We start from the raw sequence: 23,885 nt of genomic DNA, 5'->3' as shown, positions 1-23,885 counted from the left end.
CACCACCTCCAGACCAGCCGCCACCGCCGCCGGACCAGCCTCCGCTGCTTATGTAACCGCCTGTTCACGGAGAGAGGAAAAAGAAGAAAAAAAAATGAGTAACATGTGACTCCAACTACGATACGATAGCGACTTTCATTCTTCTCGCGTCGTGCAAACCGGTGCCGTCGGACGAGTCAACGAGTTTCCGATGCGTCTCTCGCAAAAGAAATTTCTTTCGAAATACATTTTAAAATGTCATAGAATTTTGAACGCGAAAGTAACGTGAATTTCTTTTTTTTCTACTTAAAGACCCGAAGAGAAAACGGAAAGAGTTTTTAGATTAAAAGTAGTACATTATAAACAGAAATATGGAAAATAAAAATGAAAAGAGATATAGAGAGGAAAAAGAGAGAAAGAGAGACAGTAACCTATGAGTTTCGATTGTCTTGTCATTTTCGTTAATTAGCTTCATATCGTATCATAATTCGCTTCGTTACTACGAGTTACGCATTACACGTTCGCATTACCCGCCGACAGGTACAACGATTCGCGTTCATTCTGTAGGATTAGCGGCGAACGAGTCTGTTTAATCCTGTACGATCGCTTACTATTAAGCGTGCTTATGCTCATTCGATCGAGACGGACGATCGAGTTAACAATTCATTCGATAACAAATTCGATTTCATTAATCGTTGATTATTTCTCTCGTGTTACCTTATATATATATATCAAATAAAAATGGATTAATTAACTTTTTATTCATTTACGAATTCTTCGATACGAGTCACGGAGTTTACAGGTCACTGTACGTTAATTTCAATTATTCGATTTGATCGTTCAACCTCATCCTTTCAACACAAATCACAATATTTTGATTCATCTCTCGTCAGTCTGTTACTCACTGTCGGGAGAAAAACAGGAAAAGAAAAGAGAAAAAAGAAAAAATAAAGAAATTAAAAAGGGAAAGGGCGCAAAGAAAAAATAATCCATTAAACATCGTACTCACCGTAGGCGGTGGCGATGCACGCCAATAGGAGCGTAATCACGAACACCTGCAAGGAGAATCAAGAAAATGCGTGAGTACGTTTTTCCCACACTAAACACACACACGTACACCCACTCTCTTTTTCTTCATCTCTCTTCCTCTCTCTCTCTCTCTCTTCATCATCAGCTTCGTCGTCTCGAGAAGAACCGATGGGGATAGAATAAGAATAGAAGAGAAAGGAAGAGGGAAGTATACTAAGATAAAAAGAGAGTGTCCAGCGAATAAGAGCAAGAGTAAGTGAAAGAAAAAGTCAAAGAAAAAGAGACACAAAGAGAGAGAGAGAGAGAGAGAGAAAGACAAAGTGAGAGAGATAGAGAAACGAAAAATCGAGCTCACGCACGAACCCGTCTCTTGTACGTACCTTCATGTCGAGGTGTTTGATGCCCATCGTCGAGAGCGGTGCCTCTTTTATAGCTCTCTCGCCTTTCTTCAGCTTGATCCCCGCCCTTCTTGTCTCTCCTCGACTTCGTCTTCTTCCTTCTGCTTTACGAAGTTTAACTTTCGTACTACCTCCACTATCTCGCCATCACCACCACTACCACCACCACCATTACTACCATCACCGTTACCAGTACCATTACTATCACACCATCTCTATTATCATCATCATCGATATATCGCATCTCAACAAAAATCTTCCTACTCGTGATCCTCTCTCTTTTCTCCCTTCTTCTTTCTTTTCTTCCTATCTTCTTTGATCGCTCCTATTATGTAGATATCTATATTAGTACAACGTCGCTTGATCGTTTGATCCTCCAGGTCGACCCTCCCGATGTTTTCTTTCGTTTACAGGGTCACGATTTTTCCTCACCATCGGACGAAAATTATACACACTCGTTCTCTATCAAAATCGAGGATGACGAGGATGACGACGATGAGGATGACAACGAAGACGACGACGATGTGGAAATTGTGCGACCTCATTGTTGGGAAACAACAACCGAGATGATTCATCGCGATGATAATCTTTTAATGTTCTCTCCGAAGGAAACTTTTTGCTCTTTGCCGAATCTAGAAAAAGAAAACCAAACAAAAGAAGAAGAAGAAGAAAGAAGAAACGAAATGTACGCGATTTTCTTTCTCTTTCTTTTCTTCTCCTTTTTTTCTCGAGTTATTTTCTTTTTTTTTTTATCTCAACGAACTAACGAAGAAAATCCATGCGGATAGTGTTCAGCATTGGTCGTCGTATGTAAAAGCCAAGCGCGTATTTGCGGCCACGTTTGATCGTTAACCGGCCAGGTCGCTTTTTACGAGAGAGGACCCTTACGCAATCGATCGTACAATAAAGTTACGCGACGCGTAACGAGCGAAAAAAATCCTACACCATGAATACCCCATCTCCTACCACCACCATCACCAACACCACCGTCACCAGCATCACCACTATTCGGCTCTTCCATATTTAGTGGGACGCGGTAAAAGGGGTATCGAAATTTTCGTACGGCCTGCGGCCGTCTCTCCGAACGAGTTTTTCCTCGATTAATGGGACCCTCGTATCTCCGAGCGCAGAAAGTTGCACAACGAGAGATACCGGGCACGTCCACCTGAAATGTATTTCATCCGTATGATCAAATCGATTGCGTCGATGATTGTAAGAACACGATGAATATCAATTACTATTCCGAAGATGATTTCTCTACTTCCTTTCCTTTCTTTTTTTTTTCTTTTTCTTTCGTCGTACATTAACGCAATAACACTTTATTAACAAACGTCGTGCGTACTTTGTACGATCTTTAGACGCCTAGTTCGATAAAACTTGGGAAAGAAGTTGAAAGAATCGTTCGCCAAAAATCTGTCTCTCTCTCTCTCTCTCGTTTTTCTTTCTTTCTTTTTTTTTTTTCGTTTAGTTAACGCACAAGATAAGCAAAACTGCGTAACACGTTCGCGAAACTATTGTCTCGTGTGTGCACGGCTTTAATCTTGATCCTCCACGGATAAAAAGCAATCGAGATATTCGCGAAGGTAGGGAAGGCCTCTTTGGCCTTTCACCGACTCTACAAGCGTTGAATCGAAAGATGTGTATTCCATACGCAAAACTCAGAAACGGCCGCTTCTTATGTTCGCAATAGGTGTCTGAGTTGATTACGACGAAGAGGTAAACGACTTTGCTTCTAGATCTCACGACCTATCGATCCTTGTGCACTTGAATGGTGAAAGTTGTTGCAATCGTCTTCCAACGTTCGCTCATGACGATTATAGATGATAGAATGGAAACAATCCGGATGTAAGATTTATGTGTTTCTCGTTAAAACAGATAAAAGCTAAAATTAGATGAGACAGCCTATGGACGTTACAAGATTAACCGTTCTAGTCATTCCATAGTATTACAATTAATGTTGGTATATTCACGAATAACCATATAAGTTGATCATTATAGTTGGATATAAATTATAAACTTGGCGTTCGTAAGAAGCTTTAACAAGTAAAAAATATCGAAAAGATAACGATCTAAATTGAAATCGTGTCTACATCGATCGCGTAGGTACTACTCTCATTGACTATGTTCGTCGAATCGTGGCAGCGGCGGAATAACAAGGTGACAGGGTCAAAAGGTCACGATCCTCCACACCTTGGCGTGTTCGAACGGTGAAAGTTACGTGGTTTCTGGGAGTGCATCGAGAGGTCGATCTTTGCGAACAATAGCGAAAAAAGGGACGACCAATCCCGTCCGATTTTCTCCGCCGAAAGCGTTTTTCATCGTTTCAAATTCATTCTGCTCATCTTGAGTTTTGATTCTTACTGATACGACGGAAGATTGATATACATATATATATATATATATATATATATATATATATATACGTCTACGTACGTTTCTTTCTCTCTCTCTCTCTCTCTCTTTTTCTTCCGAGATATAGTTAACCTATCTGGTTGCACTTGAACGGTGAAAGTTAAAGCGACGCGTTACGACTGAAAACCTGAGAGATGTCGCACGACGGAATAAAATACATCGGTTGAGGATCGCTCGAGGGTGACTAGTCGAACATTAAAGTAGATTTGCAACGGCAACGTTTATGTGCTCTTCCACAGACGCTATACTTCTCTTTCGAGTGAGATAGATAGATAGATAAATAGATAGATAGATAGATAGAGAGACAGAGAGAGAGAGAGAGAGATAAAGTAGTAACATGCGTCACGTTAGTCGAGTGATTTTAGTCAACGTTTATCGTTATATCCGCAAGCACTAATGGCATTCGCTGTCATCCACTTTGAGCACGTGCCACGGTTCTCGTCGCACTCAAAACGTCCATCCGTCTCATTAATATTACGCGTACCTGTTACACGCCTCGATGGCATATCGCACGTAAACAAGCCGCTTCACCGTCGTTTCGAGTCTCATCGATCGTAGTTTATCGTTCGTTTACGTTTCCCTTCACCTTTTCGGAGAAAGGTTATTTCTCGCTAATTAGAATATCTCTCAAGCGATTTACTACGTACGAGAGTATTTCGTTGGTATGTAGAGAGAAAAGACGATTTATTCGTTGAGATAGCAATTTGAAATAATGGAGCTGACAAAACGAAGAGAAAGAGAGAGAGAGAAAGAGACAAAAGAGAGTCTCATTATCTAGAATACCGTGTACTATCTCTAGAAAAACTGAAGAAGAGTAAAGTAAAAAAGAAAGAAGAAAAAAAAAGAAACAAGAAGAACAAAAAATCTTTCTTTTTAAGAGATAAAGTCACAACGTCTTTCAACAGAAAAAAAAAGAATTATGTGAGCCGTGCTCAATCTTTCTCACTTTCGAGTGTATATAGTGAATCAAGAACGAATGAAGCGTGAGGAGAAGGAAAAGAAGGTACAGGTAATTTGTCGTTCGTACGATTCTTCGATATTACTCCTTCACGGTCCACGGTCAAGAGGTGAAAAGGGCTCGAAGCGAGATTTTTCGAGATTTATCACGGACACTGGAAAGAGAGAGTGAGCATTGGCCGGCTTGCAGTCCGAGATCGATTGGACTATCTCTCTTTCTCTCTTTATCTCTGTCTCTTCTTTTTCTCCATCTCTTTCACTCCTTATCACGTGAGTATTATGTCTCTCGTTGAGCTCGTATATACGTACTCGTCAAGTATGCATGTATATAAGTCGAAGTCGATGGTTAACGGAGGAAAAAAGAGGAAGATGAGATGAAGTGGTAAGGGTGTCCCTTTTATCGCGCTCCGATAAAAACTCGTCGACGTTCTGGCACATGGCTGACGTCTACAAGAGATCGATCGACGTACATATAACGAGAGTGATCCGATCGATCGATCGATTCTTTCTCTTTCTCTTTACCCCCCCCCCCCCTCCCCCCATCACTTCTCTATCTTTCTCCTTATCCTCTCTCTTTCTCTCTGTCTGTCTCTCTTTCTCTCTCTTCACTCTCATTAGAAGTTCGTCGAGTATACATATATAATGCAATGTCGTGAGTGTATTGTCGATGTGAAGGGTGATCGAGAGAAGGGGTGAAAGCGACGGAAACAGTGTCTCCGTCGGCACGATCCGGAAAGGCTCGGACAAGCGACGTTACTGGAGAGTGTTACGGTTAATGGAAATTGGGAAACACGTGGCCGTTGGGGACGTCGCAATGAAGGCGCGTATACACATCGGTTTTGAACCCTCTCTCCTATTTTCCCCTCTCTATTTTTCTCTCTCTCTCTCTGTCTCTATCACGTACAATCGTACGCGCAATAAAATTTTACAACGGCTCGGTTGCATCGAAATTCTCGTTCCGCATCGAGCGTAGCGACGTAACGAACGATCCAAGCCGTGAGATTATATTTCCATGAATTTTATTATTACGAATTTACTCGAGTATTATATATATATATATATATATATATATATTTGCGTGTGTATGTGTATGTGTATAGTTATTCCCATGTGTTAAAATGTTGCTCTCATGCGTGGTTACATCTAGCAAAATTTTATTGCAATCCGCTTGTTTTCGCATTCCGACAGTGGACAGCGATCGTTCCTGTACAGATTTTTCTAATCTACTCGTTCCTAAAAATTAAAATCACGGTGATCGCGATATTAACAGCATCGAGGATCGATCTGTGAAAACTGTTGACAATCCATAAACATAGATTCAGAATCAACAATATGTACGCATTCAAGATTACTTTCCTGATAAAGACTACGAATTTTCTTCACATCCGTTATAAATTTTTACCTATTTTGTAACGGAAGTCCCTTACGTAAAACTCCAACGAATTCCATTGCAAAAATATAATATTTTCTTTGCTGAAATAACAGAAACATCTAACCTAGTTTCGAAACAAACGTTTCGATATTTACCTTTAACGTAAAATATACGTTGGTAGTCCGTTTATTTTAAGAGTAAAGCCGATCGCGAATCCTTTTTTATTTTCTTTACCTTTCATCATTCCGACAGCGCTGGACCATTCGAGACCGGTTATTAAATTATCATTTTGAAAATCACGAATACTGTTTCTGCTGTTGCTGCTGCTGCTGCTGCTACTCGAAACTCGTTAGAGTTAATTTAAGCATTTCGATAATGAGAGGTATTGTTTGCTGGCCGACGTGGATTTTCGTTTCTTCGTTACTCTATCTCGACGTGGATGCATCGTTAATTATTAAATGCGTACTCCGCTGCCGGTCATTATGCACGATAAGGATCTCTTTTCAAAGCTCGTTTTAAAGTAATGAAAATGAAGTTAAAGGGTTACAAGGCTTTGTAACCGTTATCTTTTGGAACACGACGATCGATAGTGGATACTTACTTGACTCGACCTGACTCGCAGGAAGTTCCCCTTTCGAACTTGTTCTTTTTCTTTCTTCCTCCATTACTAAACGAAGAAAGTACTAGCAGTGAAACGAGGATTCCTATTTCAGTAATCTACGTTGTAATTATTATCAATATAACGAGTATACGCTTCGCGCGAGTTTTTAATCTCGAACGGTCGTGAGATAGTTATCGTGTACGTTGCTACTTGTTAAGACAATCTCGCGATTAAGATATTTGTCGCACTTAGCGTGTGCACGGAAGCGTGCGCCGTCCATCTGTGTGACTCCGACGACGATCACGAAGAAAGTCTAATTAAAAAGTAGTTTTCTTACCTTTACGAAACGCGGAAACTCTTGTAGCATGTTCTCTTGTCCAACGTGGAAAGTTCCTTTCGTTTTACTTGCATCAACTTGTAAGTACAAAGCAATCGAAATATGAACGTGGATTTGCACAGAAAAGGAATAAATAAGTACGTAATATAACGTTAGGCTTTTTATCACGAGAAATATTTATACGGGCGGAAATAAAAAGGACAACGCGAGAAGAGAGAGAGGAAGAGAGAACGAATAAAGAGAAAGAGAGACAGAGAGAGAGAGAGAGAGAGAGAAAGGGAAGGAGAGAAAAGGGAGAGGTATCGAGAGAATGAATACCCATGACAATCTCTTCACGTTCAAAAACCAACGAGTGCCGGAAAGAGCTTTAAAATCCGCGAGCGGGAACAAGGATACCCAACGGGCAAGTTATGCAAATGCCGACTATAAAGTATAAATCGTAGATACAAAGAAAGAGGCTAGCGCTAATAATACTCGTACGTCATTGTAAACATAGAAAGGCACGTGAATTTGTCTCTATTAAACTGGTTTTTCAAGATCATATTATCTTTTAATAATACGAATATCTCTCTCAAAGAAAAATACAATAAAATAAAATAAAAAGAAATCAAGGAAAACAAATCCGTATAATCTTCAAGAACCTTGATGATTCTACCATGAGGAATTATTCCAATTAGCCCTTTTAACTCTTTTTACAGATATTATATAACAAAGTAACGAGCTCGTTCGTTTTGATCCCATGAGAGTCTATGTACCTTATCGTTTCTTTTGTCGTAATAAATAGGAACGATAAAAAATTTCTGTGCTTGACGGGGTAAAGCAAAGAGCGAATCGCGAGTTACACCACGGAGTGTAATAATCTCTCTCTCTCTCTCTCTCTCTCTCTCTTTCTTTCTTTTCTCTCCCTCGAAAAAGATCTCGATGCGTTTGCGCACTCGCACTAACTGTGAGAAGTTACGATCGTGCGAAATTTAAGTGGATCTCCGGCATAAATGAAACTTGGCTAGGAACGATTACGAGACACGGGGGACGGAAGAGCGTGACCGGTTCGGACAAATTGCCTCTCGATTTATGGCGACAGCCACGAGAACTGTTCGTGGTACGTGCACGATTTGTGTGCTCCGCATGCGGGAAAATGCGGCTCACGGAAAATTACATGCACGCGTGCTTGGCAAAGAAAAAAAAAGAAAAGAAAAAGAAAAATAGAAGGTAGAAAGGACAAAGGAGAGAAAGGGGTAAATATTTCGGGGGGTTAAGGATTGATGGTGTTTTTAAACGAAGTTTTTAAATTCGTTGAGTAAATATAAATTATTTTCGCAATCGTACTCTCATATTGAATAACATATATGTATAAATTGGATGGGAAATAATTTAACAGAATCGTAAAAATACGTTTCGGTAAATGAAACTGACATTAAATTCAAGTCGATTTAGCGTTTATAGGAAAAGAGCGAGAGAGAGAGAGAGAGAGAGAGAGAGAGAGAGAGAGAGAGTGTATAGTCTAAAAGTAATCCGATCCCGGCGTCATGTTACAAGAACGATCATTAACGATTCATAACGAACCTGCAATATTTCGTGGATATGCGATTTTTCGGTTTCTCTGATTCTCGACGATGGTAGTACTTTGAGAAGTAAAACGAACAGAGATAAATAGATAGAGGGAGAAGAAGAGAGAAAGAAAAACAGGAAAGGTAGACGAGGAGAGCAAAATACGTAATTATATATAAATCCAATTAAAATTATACGAATGCACGACTAATTAGGCTTTCGCCGATGGTAGTTTGTTTTATTACGGTTTCAATTCGTCTCTCACACCAGATAAAATTATCGAATTAATCGATTCTTATTAAATGCACATACATACATACATACATATATACAAAGAGTTATGTGTTCTTATACGTATGAGAGTGTATGCGCGCGCATGCGTATGTATGGTACGAATATACGCGTTTATATATCTATCTCTCTGTCTTTTTCTCTCTCATCTACGTTCTAAAGAGAATAGGATGAGTACAATCGTTTCGATCATCGAGATATCGCAGACGGCTCGCTGTAATATGAGTATCTATCTTGTTGAAGTGGTGAAATTCTACTGAATTTCATTATAGCCCGCAATGATTAAGACGCGGTAATGTTCTCATCTCCGCCACTGTCGTCGTCTTTCTCTTCCTCCTCTTCCTTCTCTTCCATCTCCACCTCCACCTCTACCTACTCTTCCTCCTTTTCCTCCTCCTTGTTCGTTGTACTCGCCGTCGTCCCTGTGAATCAGTGCGCACGTCTATCGAGAAATCGATTCCACTTCGTCGACTCCAAGCACTTTGGGGATGTTTCTTGTGGCAAAACTTGAAACCTCTTCCTCTTTCTCTCTCTCTCTCTCTCTCTACCTTTCTTCCTGTCTTTCTCCCTCTGTCCTCTTCTATCTCTGCTTTTCCTTCTCCTCTTTGTGTTTCCCGTCTCTCGCTTCTCCATCTTAGTCGCAACTTCATTCATTCGTCGTATATAACATCTTTGCCCGCGTAAAGCGAACACCGCGATGGAAATTCGACACGATGACAGTAAAGTTTCTGCTTGTTTCTGTAGGAAAGAGAAACAGAGAGAACGAGAAAAGAGATAGAGATAATGCAACGTAGAATTTACTAAAAAATCATTTCGTCCAAAGTATTTTATAGTAATTAGTTTCATAATACTCTCATCAAGGATAATCCAAGAATATATATACATATATTTATTTTTGCAATATATATATATATATTCAATAAGCTTTTACGTCATCTCATTATCTCGATAAATGTCTCTTTATTATTCTACGACGGCTTAGTTTAAAACGTGAATCCATTTAAACGTCAGCATAGAACGAATAGCTACATACTAACTTTATATCGAAATTTTTTCGTCAGCGCAGGTCTCGTTGGAATTTTTTAACGACAAAAATTATATGCGCGAATATCTGCATTAAAGATAATTTTTCATAAATCTCGGGATAAAAGAATAATAAGTAGAATTCACTTTTAACAGGGAATATACGTTAAAGTATCTATGATATATATCTCCGCTCTCTAAAGGGATACGAACAACTTAACAGGTACTTTCGTGCGACGAGTTTACGAGGCAGATTCTTGGCGTGTCTCGCGTCATCGCGATGACAATGACGATACTTTGAAAGAAATCGAAGAAGCTTAAGTGGCTCTTCGTAAGCACCGATTTCGACTATCACCAACCCTCAGGTAAGGGTCTCTTTCTTGTGTGAAACGAGCCGCAAGCATCGATGGGTGTTCGCACGAATTATCAAGCACAAAGACGATCCTAGACTCTTCTCTTATCTCCTATTCTCTTCGATTGATTTTTAGCCTCTTGACTTTCTTCTCTTTGCTTGTCGCTTCTCTCTTTCAATCGATCATTAGATGATTGAACGATACGGATATGACATAGACTCCTTTTCCTAAAATTTCTTTATCACTTAGTACATCAGAAATTAATTCCATTCTCGATGATATTCCACGAAAAATATCGTTATAAAATTTCATATAGAAACATTTAAAGGTTTCGATAAAACTAAAAGGTTCGCAGAGAAAGTTTATCGCTTTTATGTCTTCTTCAAGAAATCTCTCAAAGAGCAACTCTTTCTCTCTTTCTCTCTCTCGTTCTTGTTCGCGAGCAATACTCGTATACTTGCGTTCAACGACTTCGTTTCTCGTAGATCGTCCGTTCGAGTGCGAACAGCACCTTGTGCTCGATAAGCTAGCACATATAGCGATTGGCAAACGAGGCATTCGCCGAGGAACGAGGCAAATCTCTCTTCTCTCTTCTCCGTACAGTTGGATAGACGATGATGCGTGCGTGCATCGCTCGTAATCGTCGTCGTCGATCCGTCGAAACCGTTTCGAGATCGCCCGATCTATCGATGAGTTGAGCGACTAGTTCTCTCGATGGACGCCTGCCAATCGCGAATGTTGCAATTCCAGTTAGTTCGACAAAGAGGAATAAGCGTGTTGCCGACACGGTGGAATTGCAGGCTTCCCAGCCCGGAAATTCCGTCGCTAGGGCATTCGGAAGTTTTCTTTCTTCCCTTCTTTGCTTTTTTCTCCTTTTCTCTCTCTCTCTCTCTCTCTCTCTCTCTCTCTCTCTCTCTCTCTGTCTGTCTGTTCTTTGCTCTCACGTAGTCAACGTGGTTCTCCGATATTCACAAGCGGAATTCCGTGAACGCGCGATTCTCGTACGAAAGGCGTTCGCACTTTACGACGATCACGGATTTGTTCCGCCTTTTTCTTCGAATTATCGTCAGTCGTACGATATTAAATCTTTCCCTCCCTTCCTTCATCCCCCTCTTTTTCGTTAGCATTATTAAAAGTTCTTTGTGTTTAGTACGGTAGATACGCAAAAGTGTTATTAAATTTCTCGGCAAATACATACGTCAGTTTTATATTAAATAAAATATTTAATATACACACACACACATACACATTTTAACAATACAAAAGAAAATCATTTTTAATTTCTACCTTCGTTTTGTCGAGTTGAATAGATCGTGTAAATGTAGGATAGGTACCTACAATATGTACCTAGAATATGTAAGCGAGACTTTTGTTATTTTAAATTCCTTTGGTGATACGCAAAAGAGGAAAGAAAGGAGGACAACGATGAGTGAAAAGTATCATGCTGTGCGATTCGATTTACATCTTCCATCGTGATTTCACGAAAAGTCGCAACGTCCTTCCACATGAGTAGACTCAGCCGCGCAAAACTCGCTACCCGAAAATTTCATTTTCGTCCTACGAAACTTATCGGGGATCCGATCAATCATCCTTGCGAGCCCTTGTCGTTACTCGTACCTACATGTACATAAGTATGCAGATACGTATGCATATAGGTACATTGCCTTTTTCAATTCCTATCCTTCTCTTCTTTTCCATCTTTTTCCTTTTCTTCTTCTTCGTCTTTTCCTTCTTTTGCTCGAGGCTATTCCCTTCTCAACGCTCGAAAGACGTTCGCTCCTCGCAAGGGGACGTTGGAATAGATTCGCATATGTATTTTCAGAAATCGATTTGCCTCGCGGCCCTCTCAATATTTTTCAGGACTTACCCCACTTCTTGCGAACCACCTCTTTTCTACATTGTTGTTAGGAAACGCGAGAAGTTGCGAGCTTGGTGAGTCAACGGCGATAAAATTCCGAACGGGATGTGTATACATACCTACCATATATTTTACTTTTTGAGATGTTAAAAGGAAAGGAAAGGAAAGGAAAAGAAGATCAAAAAAAAATAATATAACAAAGAAGAACATCGGCGTATCGTAGACGGTTTATTATTTTTCTCTTACTTGATATTAAATTCAGCCTTTCGTTTCTACAGGAAACTAATCCTTTATCGCTCTCATAAAGTCTGCAGAAATTCGTTACACCACGTCTCGAGAATTCTAGATCTATTCGTAAATAAGGTGTTTCACCTCGAGCGAGCAACCAAGCTATATTTTTCGAACTACCTCGATGCTTCCTAGCGAGCCAGGAAACTTTTACTTTCATTGTATTCGCATCCTCCTGACTCATCGTTTTCCTTTCACGTAGAGAAGCGGCAAACCTTCAGGAAGATTCGGTTTCTAAATTGAAACCTTCCAAATTAATACTCGCGTGACTAACCTCAAAGATTATCTCATTAATCTTCCGTTTGTTTCTCTTTTTTCTTTCCTTTTTGTTTTCTTTTTTTTTCGTTCGTTGTCAAGGAACTAAAAAAAAATCGTTTTTTTTTTCCACGTATCATACCACTTTTGTTTACTTTTATATTTGTCCCATTGAAGAGATCGTAATTTAAATTAAAGAAGTTTCGAAAGGTTACGTCCTTGGATCAATGAGTTTAAAAGATTGAACCTCAAACTTTATTATCTCTTAATCGTGTATTATACATCGAATTAATATATTTTCTTAAGCTCTTTTTTTTCTTATTTATTTTTCACAATCGTGGGTAGCTCGTATTCATGCATCGACGAAAAAAGAAAAAGAGGAAAGAATACGAAAAAAATCTTTTATGTAAAAACACTACGTCATCGAATTAACGACGCTATGCAAGAACAAGCTATTTAACATTTTTTTTTTTTTTTTTTTTTTTTAAGAATGTATGCTTATCTACTTCCTGGTCTGTCTCATTAAACATTCTAAGTCAATGAGAAAGAGACATGAAATGATACAAGAAGATGATCATTCAGAAACATCCGTATCAATGGCAATGCTCCATGGTAATTTTAACATAATTCGATTAAATCCATTTCATTATGAAACGGCTGACTAGCATTATGCTTATGATCCGCTTTTACCATGAATCCTGTACATTAGAGAAATGCGGTTGAGAGAGAAAGAGAGGAAGAGAGGAAGAGACGAGAAAATCGGAATGCTCAACCGACGCAGTGGCAGCGCGCTCAATATAGAGTTCTATCCGCTTTAACTACTAATTACCGACGGCCGCGAAGCAAACGGCTGTTGATTCGAACGCGAGTCAATTGCACGCAACTCTATTGTATGCTAAACCGCTAATTGCCCGGTCGGACCCTCTTCTTCTTCTTCTTTTCCTCAATCTATCAAGATCATTGAACGGAAGAATAAAATTAAGAGAAAAGAATAAAAAAGAGAAAGAGAGAAAAAGATTTTTACGAGTCCTACCTCGCTCGTATTCAAGTCCTCTCCTTCTTGCTTTTATTCGAGCCGACGTTCTCCTACGCGTTTCAAGGGTTGCTCTCACCCTTAACCTCGTTTTTCAAAACATCCGTTCGCTCTTGTGTCGTGAACTCTACTTTTACGATTATTCATCGTCTTTCTCTAACTTGGTCTCTTTCTCTTTTTCATGTGCGCTCTCTCTCTCTCTCTCGTCAAGTGGCACATCTGTCGTGCCTAGTGCCCTTCCATAAACGACCCTGACTCTCGATGGATCAGGCGGTAGGCATTGTAATTAAATCGTTAATTCGACCGCGATGAGAATTCAATTACCTACAATGACGATTAGCGACGCGTCGTGCGTGAAGCGCAAAAGGTGGAGCACTGTGTTCAACTAGAGAATCGATCGAGTTCTGAAGTAGAAGCATTAAACGGTGTAAGAATAGTAATTAATAATGATATTAGATAAAATGAGACGATTCTTTGCAATTACTTTAGTGAATTAATTGCTTGTGAAAACGTAAGTATCTATATATAATACCGTAAACATCGTGTCGATCGTTCGATGCAAATCAACGCGTTAAATCAATAATTTTTCACGAAGAAAGTTATTCGAGAGGCATTAAAAAATGATATAGTATCGTCGAAGCGATAACTTTCCAAAAATTTTGGCTATTAATACGACTCGCTCATCTCCGATCGCGTTTCTACTCTCTCGTGCATTTTACGCAACCGAATTTAATGATTATTGCTCTCAATCGTGATGATCGGCTAAAAATGAAAAAAAGAGATTAAAGAGAGAAAAGAGTGTGGAAAGAAGAAGATCTCGTCAGAAATCGTGAAAGCGAGAAGGCAATTCACACGGCTGATGTAATCATCACTTATGCGAAAGAAGAAGAAGAAAAAGAAGAAAAAGAAAAAACAAAAAGAATAGCGAAAGAGTTCGGGAAACGAACGATCGAAACCGAAATCCGAACTGAGAAAGAGAGATTTACTCGAAATCGTTCGAGCACGTGATTACGGTTCGTTGATTTTTCGTTATCTTCGAAGACAGACGGTCGAAGTGGTTTATTTTCTCTTTCTCTTTATTTTCTCTTTCTTTTTATATTTTTTCTTTCTCTTTTTTTTTCTTTTCCTTCTTTCTCTCTCTCTCTTTTTCTTTCTCTTGCTGTTACAAATGGTCGGTCAGTATCGAGAGAAAGTACTCGTAACTCTTGTAACTCTTACCTACTACATTCGTAACGTTCAAGTCGCGTGCCCTCTGCGATTGCGCAAGATCGTCTAGAGAAAAGAGCGCGATTGCAATCGCGAGGATGCAATTCGTGAAACTGGTGAACACGAACCTACGTATACGCAAAAGGATTATCTGCGTCGCGTGAACGACCAGATATTTCTACCATTTTCGTCACTTCCGAAAGAGTCCGCAATACATTCTGTTCATCCACGAACAAGAATCTTCTCTCTTTCTCTCTTTCTCTTGCAAAATGTTTCAGTAAAAATTCTACTTCATATTAATTACCTACCTACTATCTCCTACATTGTACGATCATTATATCTAGAATCCAATTTCGAAGTTACGTCAAGCTATTTCGTCTAATTAGCGGAATACATAATTAGGAAGACGCTTAAAATCGATAATAAGGTGGAAATTTAACGTGAGACTCGTTAGAGTTGTATGCCGTACAAGCAGTTGATAGAGGAGTTCGAGTTCAGGGTAGAGAGTTCACGGAATTTATGTTCAATTTACGGAGGAGTTTCTTGCTTTCTCTCTCTCTCTCTCTCTCTCTCTCTCTCTCTCTCTCTCTATCTCTTTCTCTCTCTCTCTTATTCTCTATCTCTCTTTTTACTCTCTTTCTCACTCACTCCCTCAATCGAAACCTTGCCTTTAAGTCGTATCGTTTGAACCGTTACGCAAGATCGTTTACAAGAGTCGATTGTAGTGTTGTGTAGTCGAGCAAACGGTGAAGATGCAACTTGCTAGTAGCAAGTGAATTCCAGAAAGTACATACACGAACAAACGTGTACGCGTTTTATTGAAATTGTACATAGACGTGAACGAAAGAGAAAGAGAAAGAAAAAGAGAGAGAGAAAAAGAGAGAAAGGAAGAAAGAAGTATATAGCTATCTCGTCGGCCAGCTACACGGTCCGTCCATGAGTACTTCTTGTGTCCCTCTTTCTTTCCACTTTGACTCTCTTCAGTCTCTGTACTTTAGCCTTCTCCCTCTATCTACCCACCTATCTATCTATCTATCTATCTATCTATCTATCTATCTATCTATCTATCTCTCTCTCTCTCTCTCTCTCTCTCTCTCTCATTCACTAGTCACTCTCGCATGCTCGACGAGACGAATGAACATCCACTCTTCGTCGGTAACCTCGAGTGCAGCGTGTCAAGGCTACGAGAGGCCGATGACACTGCGTATGTTTCACGACGAGATCCGAGACTCTTCGATCTTTTGCTATCGTAATAGCGAAAAGATCGATTGAAAAAAATTCTAAGAATTATATAGATAGAAACAATGTCAAGATCGTCGAATTTTAACGTCAATGATGTACGTTCCGTGTAAACTGCGTGACCTTTCGCCATACCTTTTTAACAATTATTTCGAGTATCAAATTATGTATTCATTCGACGTGCTTACGGAATAGTAGACTATTATCTTTACGTACATGCAATCTAATTTTCCTTAGTATGACACAAGGGATGACCAAAGGTCGACTATAAATTAACGTTAACATCGTCTGTCCAGAGGCAACAACGCGTTTTCAAAATTATCTTTATAGCTCTTGCTTTGTTCGTTTAATTATGTAAATGGATCAACGTCTAGTCATTCAGTTTAAATGCCGGGCCAAAAACAATTTGTTTCGAATGATAACGAAGAAGAAATTGTATCAAGCGAACGGGTAAACTAACGAGGATGAGAGGGAGAAATAGTAAATAGCTGCTTTCATGCTGCCGGCATTAGCGCCGGCTTTCAACGGATCCGTATTTCATCGACTTACGTACGCACGATGGTCGAGCGTAATGAAGAACAAACACACTGAGCGTGACAGATACGCGTTTGATTTCGTCCAAGTAAATCGAAGTAAACCCATAAGCGTGAACATCTTCATTTGTAAACGTCATTTTTGTTTCTATCGATCACGTTCAAATGAACGTTAGAAAGCGTTTTTCTTTGATTTTCTTTTTTGAAGATGAAATATGCGATAAAATTGTTCAATAATAAAGTACTTATCATCTTTAATTTTTCTCTCGTTTCGAGAAAAGCGATTACGAACGATAATAACTGCGTTTCTTTTTTTTTCTCTTTCTTTCTTTTTTCCTTTTCCTTTCTCTGCACACGTAGAAGCTTTTTAAAATAAAGTCAAGCTGCTTGGACTTTGAACATTTTTGAGTTTTAAATTATTCACAGTTTCGCCACGTAAGAGGCTAATACAAGTAAACGTAATTCATTTCGAAAGTTTCGCGAGTTCGAATCCTTGAATTTTTCATCGGCGTTATTTTTGCAAACATATTTTTCACTTTTCGTAGTTTCGCGATACGGAACAGAGTTGGATATTTTTGTGGTCGTACGATCAGGACGTGAGAAAATTTTTCAAGAAAGTTCCTTGCACGAGACGTTTCATCTTTTTCACTTCGTTTGGTTGTTTCGATGAGATCGTAGCTACGCGTGTACCATAATGCAAACGTATTTTTTGTGTATGTGTATGAAATAAAACAAAAAAGAAAGAAAGAAAAGAAAAAGAAAACGAAAAAAAGACGTTGGTCGTAGAACCAACGATCATAATCTAAATTTCCTTCCGCACGAGAAGAGCAACGCTCGTTAAAATCACATCGAGCGCTCGTAGGGGAGCATCGTTCTTCAAGTCGAACATAAGTCAGACGAGAAGAGTCCTTCGAATTTCGTCATTCGGAACAGCATCGTTTTTCCACTGGCGACTAGGTCTCCTTGAGATTTCTCAACGATTCTGAACAGACGGAACAGAAGGTGCGACGGTCGTGGATGGAGGAATATCGCAACTTGCTTAAGCTATTAAATGGAAATAGTTACGAGGAAATGCACTCACTCTGATATGTCCAAGGAAACGGACTTATGGGGAGGAAAGAGGAAGGAAAAATCGTGATCGAACGTGTGAAAAGAATGGAGAAACGGAAAGGTTGAGGAAACGAGAAATGAAAAAGGAAAACAGAAGCAAGGAAAAAGAAAAAAGTGAGAAGAGTTCGAAGGGCCGAATACAGGATGAACTTTATAAATAATGTCGTAAAGTGCGAAGATAGAAGTGAAATAGAAAAGATGCCAGAACTTTTGACCTTTGCCCTTTTACTTTCAACGAAGATCGAACACCGAGAGGCGTAGGTATTGGCCAACGCGAAAAACAGGATATGTCGCAACGATGTCGCAAGGAAACCGGCGTATAATCGTTCGAAGCCAAGGAAGAAAGGGTAACGAGACCGACCGTTCTCACAGTTGGATGCCCGTCGATCGCGTTTATGATAGCTGGTAGAAAATAAAAGGGGAAGAAACAAAAAGAAAAGAAAAAAAAGGAAAGAAACAGATCCAACGCGTTGCGTTGGATACCTGGAAGATAACGATGTCGACGAATGTAAGTATCTGGACGAGTTGTACTGATGATTCATAGGTCGCTCGATAAATCATGTAAGTTAGTAATGTCACGATAATCTATCTTTCTCGTTCTTTCCTCTCATATATTTCTTCTTCTTTGCTCGGCATCAATGATCAAGAATTTAATCTCTCTTCATTACATACAACTCGTACGGTTAATCAAACTTTTGCACATTAAAGTACATTATGCGTATCTTTTGGAATTTTCCATTTAATTAAAGATTCATACGACTGTCCTTTCGCCTTTCGATTTTCGAGGTCGCCGATAAAATTCTAGAGATTATGGATATTCCGTTTAAATCGTATAGATATATCTTCTAACGTAACTTGCGAATGACATAAAGGCGACAAATTTCGCCGTTAGAACATAATATATCTCAATTAGTTGAAACAATGGGAATACCGGTGGTGATATTAACGGTTTATTAAATGTTTTATACCGTGAAATATCAAGGGACACTGATATCTATCTTACGTTACTAGGTTATATTACAAGTTCGACGCGTTTAGGGAATATAAACGTTTTGAAGCAATGAAATTAATGTAAAAAGAACGAACCAAGTCGAGTTATCTAGGATCTTATATCAAAGAGCGTTTTTCGAAACTAAGTTCGGCTTGTTTCAATGATAGGAGGAACTTTCGTACCTTTTCGCTCACGAATGACTTCAAATGAATTTCCTTTCGGTAAAGGAAAAAGTTTGTCGGGCAGCTCGTATTATCGAGGGATAAATCTCGTAGATCCAGTCTGGTGTACGTGCCATCCGCTTAATTGCGACGGCTTTGTGGATAAAACCGTGGGTGGTACAGTTAGCGACAACGATGTGCTCGGTTGTAGCACGTTTTTGTTATTCGCCTCTTCCTACCTGCTTTACGGGAAATTGATTTGACAAAGACGACGAAGAAGAGAACTCTCTCTCAAACTATATTCTGACAATATCAAAATTTTCGTTGTTATGTATTTTACGAATTAAGAGAAACTATCTTTGCAATGTCGATTTATGAGATAGAAAGAAGAAATAAATAAATATTAATATCTAAAGATGTAAATATACACACACACACACATATCAGAATCGTATTGCGATATTTTAACCGAACGCTAATATTAGAAATCTTTCTATCAAAGATACTTACAACCAGTGAGATATTAATAGGAAAATAGTAATCGTATCGTTGAATTCTCAAAGGTTTCATTGCATGCATGACGTCATTCGAGAAATTAGGGCACTCGTTAGCAAAGCCACCACGAAATAGCCAGAATCGTTTGATGTTCCGTTTAAGGTTAGACCGCACAAATTCCAGATATCGACTACCGTACGTAGATACATACATACTTACGTAGAAATTCGTAATGTCGAAAAACTCGTGAGACTCAAAAAGCCGACTTTTCCTCGATCGTCTCTCCGGCACTCGAGGACGAGCTCGTTAATCGCGAACAGAAGAAAAGAACTCGTTGTACCATCCGGGAAGGGGGAGGGCGGACGAGACGGAGAGTTTTTTTCGAGATGATCGATGAGCTCTCTCTCTCTCTCTTTCTTTTTCTATCTTTTTCTTTCAAAGGCATTGAAATTCAGGAGAAGAAGGAGAATGACTGCGCTTTAAGAAATAAAAAGAAAAAAGGGAAGAAAGGAAAAAGAGGCGGAAGAAGAAGAAGAAGAAGAAGAAAAAGAAGAGAATAGAAAAGAAAAAGGATGAGAGGAAGGAAACGAACGAGCTCGTGCGAGCCCAAGGTAATTAATTAGTTTCGTTAGCTGGTCTGTCTGAAATTAACGATTTTCTTTTTTCTTTTTTTGCACTCTGTTGGGACTTCCGGCGAAGGAAAGGAGAGCAGAGAGTAACGTCGAGAATCATGTTGCAAAACCGTAACGAGCTTATCGATCGACACTGGTGACTGTCCAGCAGTATGAACGAACGACGTACCAAAAGGAAAAGACCCTTCTAATGAATTAGAATCGATTTACAGGGGGCAATGAGCTATGACTAACGGTCGACGATCTTCTTAACATCATAAACGCATTTCATTGCATCAAACAAGAGCGTACTATAGCTTTCACTTTCAACAAACATTGGATTTCCTCTTTATCAAGCAACGATGGAAAGCCACGCCCGATCATAATTCATTCTTACATAATCGTATAAACGTCAAGATCTAAACCGTTTGCTTCGTTTCTATTTCAAATAAATGTAAGTAGATATTTCTTTCAAATGTTTGAAAGAAAGTTCGAAGAATTTTATATTTCTGCCCCTGGTTACGTTCATAATTTCTATTCTTTACGAGAATAAGAGTATGAATAATATCTTTTGAAATTTATCGTCCTTTTATTCTTTATCGTCTCGAAGTCCGTCCCTTCTGTCTTGTTGGTTTCTTCTCTCTCTTTTTCTCTCTCTCTCCGACTCTCTGTCTCAGTCTTCTCAAGTTTCCTCTTGAGAATGTCGCACTTCTAGGCGTCGACCTTGCAAATTGGAAAGGGTCCTTCCTTAATAGTCGATTACGAGACAGGGGTGACGGTCCTAGACGATGCTGGTTTGAAATGGAGAAGACGCTCTAAAAGGGGCGAGGGTGAGTCAGTAAGACCGAGGATAAAAGAGAGAGTGAGAGGGATGAAGAGAGGAAGAGAGAGGAAGAAATATAGGAACGAAACGGAGCGAATCGCAATTAGTTTTATTAGAGTAAGATAACCGGAGCTAGCAGCAAGTAGGGACAGAGGAAACCTCCAAGTTAAAAGGATCGTTTTTCCAGCTGGACTACAAGCGATTCCGTAAAACGACGATGGATACCAACGATAAAGGATTCTTTCTCGTCTTTCTTTACTTTTTCTAAAAAAAAGAGGATATGTTTCTCGCGTTACGTTCGTCAGTGAAAACCCGTATGATTTTTTAACAGACGTGTAAACAGAGAATAGAAAAAGGGGAGAGAGAGAGAGAGAGAGAGAAGAGAAAATAGCTCTTATATATGTCCAGAAGCGTTTAATTTCACGTGGTAAATATATAATGTACTTCTGTATGCATTTTAAGACTTTAGTTTTATAATTCTTTACAGCAAGAATGGCTTTAGACGTAATTTTTGACTTTTTAAACGAGGAGATGACTTTTTCGAATTTTTGAAAAAGCTTTATTTTCTATGAAAAAAATAATGTCAAAAACTGTTCCTTTTCCCTTCTTTTTCTTTGTAGAATAGTTTATGCATGAAAAGAAAAGCTTCTTCAAAAATAGTCGCTAATGAAATTTTACTATTTAAACTGTGTCGTACAAGAGATGTGTAAATGTTTTTTATTGTGAATAATATGCGTCCATGTTTTTACGATAAGAAGATTAAAAAAATCGATGGAATTAGTATGACTACATTATTATTACTGTTTTAATAATATTATTTAATAATAAGAGAAAATGATCCATAGTTTATCAGAAGTGATGGAACGACCGACATAGCTTACTGAAAATCCTCGTCAGAAATTACACACTTTTAACGAATTGAAACTAATTCTCCTAAAAGCTATGACTATTCATACAGCATATCGTCCGATCTATAGTTTTATTCGTGACGATCGAATGCTTGAATAGCGCCTCAATAAATCTTTATACACGTTTTGATAAAAAATTTTCATGTCTATTCTTTCAGCGACTTTTTTTTCACGGCCACGTCACATTCGATTGATTTTTATACCGATTTCTTTTCATTTTATATGAATTTAATATTGCTCCACCTTTACACTCTAATTAACTTTATATATTAATCTTAAATATTTTAATAATAATCCTAACTGTAATCGATTAATGCTTGAATTTATGTAATCTTTAAAAAATATTTTTTCAAAAGTTATTATTTTCAATTTGTTCTAAACATTTAATACGAAAAAATAAGTAGATCTTTCTAAAACATAGTTTTTAAATATTGAAAATAGAAACGCATCCTGAAAATTTAAACGTATTAAAGAAAGTATTATGAAAAAAATTGTGCCACATAAAATCACTTGAATTTGAAAATTTACAGTGTGTCTTTATAAGCAATAATTTCATATAACTTTATCTGATTTATTTATCTATCTACTGAAGTATTGTATAATTAGATGTATGTAAAATGAATAGTGTAATGTTAAGTACAATTAGAAATAACATAATATGGAAACACACTAAAAGATGCAGCCATCCGCCCGGCAGTACTTGCGTTACATGATTTACAATCAGATTTGAATAGATCGCAAGTAATACCGACCCAGGTCTCACCACGTGGAGGTTGCTGCATATGGAGACCCGCGAGCTAAAATAACATACTAATTAATCGCGTTTAATGAATCTTCTATCGACCCGATCGTAGTCGATCGAGGGATCATCAACCGCGATTTTGCCCTAACCTACCCGTGGGAAAAAGTCTGGATCCTTTACTAATTATATTAAAAATATTTGTAAAGTTTTACAAGGTTATTATGATATAATATTACATGTAATTTGTACATCCCGGAATATATGATAATAAATAAAAAATACATGTATTTTATAATCATTACTATTTTACATTTATAATAATTATATTATGTTACTGATAAATCGAAAGTTGTAGATTTTAAAACAAAGTAAGACAATTAATTCATAAGTAAATGCCATTTTACAACTAATGGACTTCATTTATGAATCAACCCAATATATATCCAGACCTTTTAAACTCTCTTAATTACTAAGTGACAGATAGTTAACTGATCTACCATTTTTGTCTTAAATTAGCCTTAAAGATAACTCAAACTTAAAATTAGATCCTTAATATTACTCTTAATGTAAATGTGCTAAAGCATAAAAAATGAAGCATTAGAACCCCAATCTGCATTAAGCATCATGCATCATAATTATACTTTTATGAATAAACATGCAATAAAATAATGAAATTTTTAGAAACTTACTAATATACTTTACCAATTTGTAAAATAGTATATAATATGAAATTATTCTGAGTTATTATAATATTATTATAGCATAGTTTTATCCTAATTCTGCATTACTTTCTATAATATCAATTTCATCATTATCAAGTACCTGAAAAATGAAATATAGTGTATATAAAGCAAATCATAAAAATTAACAGAATAAAACTGCAAAAGTATGCAATTTCATTCTGTGTGCCTATCGATATTATTAATATAAAAAACAAACCACACATATAACCCATGCAACAATTGAGGTTGTAAACCTGAAACATATAACCTTTTCATTGATTAAACCTTCTTTTAATAAACATCTTTAAAATCTTTGGTACAGCCCACAAAAATTTGAAATTATATTTGTTATAATTACTATTGAAATTATATTTACAAAAATAAATTGTAAATAATTGAATTTAACATTTTGTGTTTATCTTCAGAAATGCATATATACATAAATACATATTTCAAACAGCAGCCATTTCAGGCGCTCTAATATGCGAATATCGAAAAAGCCTGATGTTCACAAATCCAACGATGATCACCTATAACAAAAAGAAAATACATTAATCATTCAATCAATATACAAAAGTATGAAATATGGTATGTCCACTTGACGTCCAAA

The 23,885-nt window shown here is 38.0% G+C and overlaps 1 long non-coding RNA gene across 5 annotated transcripts; it reads right to left on the bottom strand.

Moving 5' to 3' along the window:
• Positions 1-22,598, bottom strand: LOC127065224 (uncharacterized). Of its 5 annotated transcripts, none has more exons than XR_007781973.1 (5): positions 19,689-22,598; positions 3,840-7,162; positions 1,389-2,038; positions 989-1,034; positions 10-60 (listed from the first exon to the last, which is right to left on the bottom strand). It is a non-coding gene; the product is annotated as an uncharacterized LOC127065224 (long non-coding RNA). The 5 variants fall into 5 exon arrangements; XR_007781974.1 differs by having other exon boundaries at positions 7,086-7,162; XR_007781970.1 differs by having other exon boundaries at positions 1-60; positions 3,840-22,598.
• Between the last annotated feature and the right edge of the window lie 1,287 nt (positions 22,599-23,885).

Source organism: Vespula vulgaris, chromosome 7, assembly GCF_905475345.1.
Source record: "Vespula vulgaris chromosome 7, iyVesVulg1.1, whole genome shotgun sequence".
NCBI lineage: Eukaryota > Metazoa > Arthropoda > Insecta > Hymenoptera > Vespidae > Vespula > Vespula vulgaris.
This window is presented reverse-complemented; position numbering and strand designations above follow the sequence as displayed.